This window comes from Triticum urartu, chromosome 2, assembly GCF_003073215.2.
Source record: "Triticum urartu cultivar G1812 chromosome 2, Tu2.1, whole genome shotgun sequence".
Taxonomy (NCBI): Eukaryota; Viridiplantae; Streptophyta; class Magnoliopsida; order Poales; family Poaceae; genus Triticum; species Triticum urartu.
The window spans coordinates 108,802,957-108,809,016 of record NC_053023.1 but is presented as its reverse complement, the minus strand read 5'-3'; positions in this window follow the sequence as shown (position 1 = coordinate 108,809,016).

Genomic DNA, 6,060 nt, shown 5'->3' with positions numbered 1-6,060 from the left:
GATCAATAGAGATAGATCAAGACGCTTAATTGGACTTTCACAAAGCACATACCTTGACAAAGTTTTGAAGAAGTTCGAAATGGATCAAGCAAAGAAAGGGTTCTTGCCTGTGTTACGAGGTGTGAAGTTGAGTGAGACTCAATGTCCGACCACTGCAGAAGATAGAGAGAAAGCGGAAGATGTTCCCTATGCTTCACCCATAGGCTCTATCATGTATGCAATGCTGTGTACCAGACCTGATGTGTGCCTTGCTATTAGTTTAGCAGGGAGGTACCAAAGTAATCCAGGAGTGGATCACTGGACAATGGTCAAGAACATCCTGAAATACCTGAAAAGGATGAAGGATATGTTTCTCGTTTATGGAGGTGACAAAGAGCTCGTCGTAAATGGTTACGTCGATGCAAGCTTTGACACTGATCCGGACGATTCTAAACCGCAAACCGGATACGTGTTTTTTATTAAACGGTGGAACTGTCAGTTGGTGCAGTTCTAAACAAAGTGTCGTAGCGGGATCTACATGTGAAGCGGAATACATAGCTGCTTCGTAAGCAGCAAATGAAGGAGTTCATATCCGATCTAGGTGTCATACCTAGTGCACCGGGTCCAATGAAAAATCTTTTGTGGCAATACTGGAGCGATTGCTTTGGCAAAGGAATCCAGATTTCACAAGAGAACCAAGCACATCAAAAGACGCTTCAACTCCATCCGGGACCATGTCCAGGTGGGAGACATAGAGATTTGCAAGATACATACGGATCTGAATGTTGCAGACCTGTTGACTAAGCCTCTTCCACGAGCAAAACATGATCAACACCAAGGCTCCATGGGTGTTAGAATCATTACTGTGTAATCTAGATTATTGACTCTAGTGTAAGTGGGACACTGAAGGAAATATGCCCTAGAGGCAATAATAAAGTTATTATTTATTTTCTTATATCAAGATAAATGTTTGTTATTCATGCTAGAATTGTATTAACCGAAACATGATACATGTGTGAATACATAGACAAACAGAGCGTCACTAGTATGCCTCTACTTGACTAGCTCGTTGATCAAAGATGGTTATGTTTCCTAGCCATAGACAAAGGGTTGTCATTTGATTAACGGGATCACATCATTAGGAGAATGATGTGATTGACTTGGCCCATTCCGTTAGCTTAGCACTTGATCGTTTAGTTTGTTCCTGTTGCTTTCTTCATGACTTATACATGTTCCTATGACTATGAGATTATGCAACTCCCGTTTACCGGAGGAATACTTTGTGTGCTACCAAATGTCACAACGTAACTGGGTGATTATAAAGGTGCTCTACAGGTGTCTTCGAAGGTACTTGTTGGGTTGTCGTATTTCGAGAATAGGATTTGTCACTCCGATTGTCGGAGAGGTATCTCTGGTCCCACTCGGTAATACACATCACTTAAGCCTTGCAAGCATTGCAACTAATGAGTTAGTTGGGGGATGATGTGTTACGGAACGAATAAAGAGACTTGCCGGTAACGATATTGAACTAGGTATTGAGATACCGACGATCGAATCTCGGGCAAGTAACATACCGATGACAAAAGGAACAACATATGTTGTTATGCGGCTTGACCGATAAAGATCTTCGTAGAATATGTAGGAGCCAACATGAGCATCCAGGTTCCGCTATTGGTTATTGACCGGAGACGTGTCTCGGTCATGTCTACATAGTTCTCGATTCGCATGCTTAAAGTTCGATGATGGTTATATTATGAGTTTATGGTTTTTGATGTACCGAAGGTAGTTCGGAGTCCCGGATGTGATCATGGACATGCCGAGGAGTCTCGAAATGTTCGAGACGTAAAGATCGATATATTGGACGACTATATTTGGATACCGAAATGTTTCCGGGTGAGATCGGGATAATACCAGAGCTCCTGGAGGTTATCGGAACCCCCCAGGAGGTATATGGGCCTTAATGGGCTTTAGTGGAAAGGAGGGGAAAGGAGCAAGGGAGGGGGCGCCCCCCAAGCCCAATCCGAATTGGCAGGGGGGCCTCCCCCACCTTTCCTTCCTCCCTCCTTCCTCTTCCTTCCCTCTCCCTCTCCAAATAGGAAAAGGAGGAGTAGGACTCCCCCCTTGGCCGGCCCTCTCCTCCCCTCCTTTATATACGGAGGAGAGGGGCACCCCATAGACACAACAATTGATCTCTTGGATCTTTTAGCCGTGTGCGGTGCCCCTCTCCACCATAGTCCACCTCGATAATATCATAGCAGTGCTTAGGCGAAGCCCTGCAACGGTAGAACATCAACATTGTCACCATGCCGTCGTGCTGACGGAACTCTCCCTCAAAGCTCGGCTGGATGGGAGTTCGAGGGACGTCATCGAGTTGAAAGTGTGCAGAACTCAGACGTGCCGTACGTTCGGTACTTGATCGGTCGGATCGTGAAGACGTACGACTACATCAACCGCGTTGTGCTAACGCTTCCGCTTTCGGTCTACGAGGGTACATGGACACACTCTCCCCTCTCATTGCTATACATCACCATGATCTTGCGTGTGCGTAGGATTTTTTTTGAAATTACTACATTCCCCAACATAACCGCATGGTGGTTTTGTCGCAAGAGGGGTAATCTTCACACAATCCCATGTACTGAATAAGAAAAGGATAAAGAGTTGGCTTACAATCGCCACTTCACACAAATAACAAGTTAAACATACATCATCCAGAGTATAATCAAGGTCCGACTACGGAACCAAAATAGAAGAAGACAACCCTAAATGCTAGATCCCCGATCGTCCCAACTGGGCTCCACTACTGATCATTCGGAAAAGACACATAACAATGACCAAGATCTTTATTGAGATCCCACTTGAGCTCGGTTGCGTCACCTGCACTGGTATCATCGGCACCCGCAACTGTTTGGAAGTATCCGTGAGTCACGAGGACTCAGCAATCTCACACCCGCGAGCTCAAAACTATCTAAGCTTATGGGTAGGATAAGGTAATGAGGTGGAGCAGCAACAAGCGCTAAGCAAATATGGTGGCTAACATAATCAAATAAGAGCGAGAAGAGAAGCAACGCAACGGTCGAGAAGCTAGAAGTGATCAAGAAGTGATCTTGAAACTACTTACGTTCATACATAACACAAGACCGTGTTCACTTCCCGCACTCCGCCAAAAAGAGACCATCACGGCTACACACGCGGTTGATGCATTTTAATTAAGTCAAGTGTCAAATTCTCTACAACCGGATATTAACAAATTCCCATCTGCCACATAACCGTGGGCACGGCTCTCGAAAGTTTATACCCTACAGGGTTGTCCCAACTTAGCCCATCACAAGCTCTCATGATCAACGAAGGATATTCCTTCTCCCGGAACAACCCGATCAGACTCGGAGTCTCGGTTACAAGACATTTCGACAATGCTAAAACAAGACCAGCAGGACCGCCCGAATGCGCCGACAAATCCCGATAGGAGCTACACATATCTCGTTCTCAGGGCACACCGGATGGGCAAGACGTCGGGTTGGCATAGACCCTGGTTGCCCAGGGGGCGCCGGACATCGCCCAGTTCGGGCCAACACTTAGAGAAGCACTGGCCCCGGGGGGGGGTGGGGTAAAATAAAGATGACCCTCGAGAGCGCGACTCCCAAGGGAAAAGTAATAGGTGATGGTGGCAAATGTTAAAACCAAGGTTGGGCCTTGCTGGAGGAGTTTTATTCAAAGCGAACTGTCAAGGGGGCCCCATAACCCCAACCGCGTTAGGAACGCGAAATCAAGGAACATAACACCGGTATGACGGTAACTAGGGCGGCAAGAGTGGAACAAAACACCAGGCATAAGGCCGAGCCTTCCATCCTTTACCAAGTATATAGATGCATTAATTAAAATAAGAGATATTGTGATATCCCAACATATCCATGTTCCAACATGTAACAAACTTCAACTGCAACTAGCAACACTATAAGAGGGGCTGAGCAAAAGCAGTAACATAGCCAAACAACGGTTTGCTAGGAAGGAGGGTTAGAGGCTTGACATGGAAATATGGGAGGCATGATATAACAAGTGGTAGGTAGCGCGACATAGCGATAGAACGAACAACTAGCAAGCAAAGATAGAAGTGATATCAAGGGTATAGTCATCTTGCCTGAGACCCCGCATGGAAGAAGAACGAGTCCATGAAGTAGACAAACAGACGTAGTCGAACGGATCCTCACAAACGCAACGTTACTAGAACTAACAAGAAGAAGCAACACCGGAAAGAAGCAAATAACATGGTAAAAAACCATCACATAAACATGGCATGATGCACAATCAAGTATGATGCATGTCCGGTTTAAAGAGGCATAGCATGGCAAAGTGCAACAAACAACACTACAAGTTAATTGCATATTGATGAAACACCACATTACTTATTTAGTTCTCTCCCGCTTATGTACTCAACAATATTAAATGTTATTAAACATGGCAAGAGGTGAAGCATAATAAAACTACCTATCTAGGCAAGTTTAAATGAGGCCGGAACAACAAGCAACAAGTCCGAAAAAAATCCTCATATGCATATTATGAATTTGGTGTTGTTCTGCCCTAAACCATATTTTAGAGTTGTTAAACATGCAAGATGAGTGCACCATGTGAAACTAGGCATTATTCTACCCCATTTGCTTATATAATTTATTTAAAACCGACCTACAGTTAATTAGTTATGAATTAAATCATTTTAGCATGGCAATATTTAAATTATATGCGAACATCATTTTAAACATTTTAAACATGGATGAAAGTTGGATATTATTAATCTACACATAATTCTAAGCATTGTACATATACATTGTTTTTACATATGATGCACGGATGATTGATTATTATATGCATGAAGTTTGAGGGCTTTTCTGCAAAACAATAAATCCCTGGATAAATAGCAAATTCGCTGAACTGGAAAAAAACTTGGTGGGCTGAATCTGGAGCAGGTTGGGCCAACAGAGAAAAAAATAAAGGAGGCGATGGGGCCTCACCATGGGCTTCCGCCTAGTTGGCAACGCAGGCCGGCTGGAGCAAGCCGCGGGTCCTGGGCCGTGGGGAGGCCCACGTGGAGGTCGTCCTCCTCCCGATCCCGCCTGGATCGGGGAGACAGGCGGTGACGAACGACGGCGGTCGGCGTCGGAGGTGCTGGCCGGCGAGCGACGACGCACGATAGGATCCCGGTGAGGGGAAGACATGGGGAGGGCAGCAGCCGGCGAGGAACGAGACGGGCATGGTGGATCCGAGCGCCAATGAGGGAGGCCGACGCGGTGGGTGCGGGGCGGCGCCGGATCCAGAGCATCCCCGCGAGATCCGAGGCAGCGGCGAGGGGATCTCCGTCGGGGCGCCCTACAGAGAGAGATGGGTGAGATGAGAGAGATCCAGTTGGGAAGGAGAGGGACGCGGGCGGCGTGACCTGGGGTTGAGGTGGCCGGCGACGAGCATGCTCCGGCGGCCTTGGTCGCCGACGGCGGACGACGAGGACGTGAGGGAGGAGAAATTGGGGCCCTCTCAATCTAGAACGGAGGCGGCGGCGCGCTGAAATCAAGGGAAGGGGGCTGGCGGCTGCTAAAAATGGAAGGGGTCCTTCCTTTTATAGGCAGGGGTCTAGGGTTGGGGGTTTTGCTCCGTTTCGGAGCCGTTCGATCGCTATCGGACGGTCCGGAGCGGAGGGGGAGTAGGTGGGCTGTGCAAAAGGCCTCGGGTTAAGGGGAGAGAAGAGAGAGAGAGGCCACCAACAGTTTCTCGAGACCAAATACGTTCGACGGTTTGACGAACTATATTGCCGCTATAGTTATCCGTTGGGGCATCAAACAAACTCCGAAGGCGATGAAACTTGGCAGGCGGCCTACCTACTCTATAACAAGACCACACGCCAACTTTTATTCCATTCCGAGAACACTTTCCGGCCACTAATAAAATAATATTTTGGACGTGCCACGGGCGTGTGCGAGTGTGTCTGGGATCAGAACGGACAACGAAAAGAATTGGGAGACCCGGATGGATGCTAGTTTTGAAAACATGATGATGCAATGCACATGATGACAGAGCAAAGATGCGACACACAAGCAA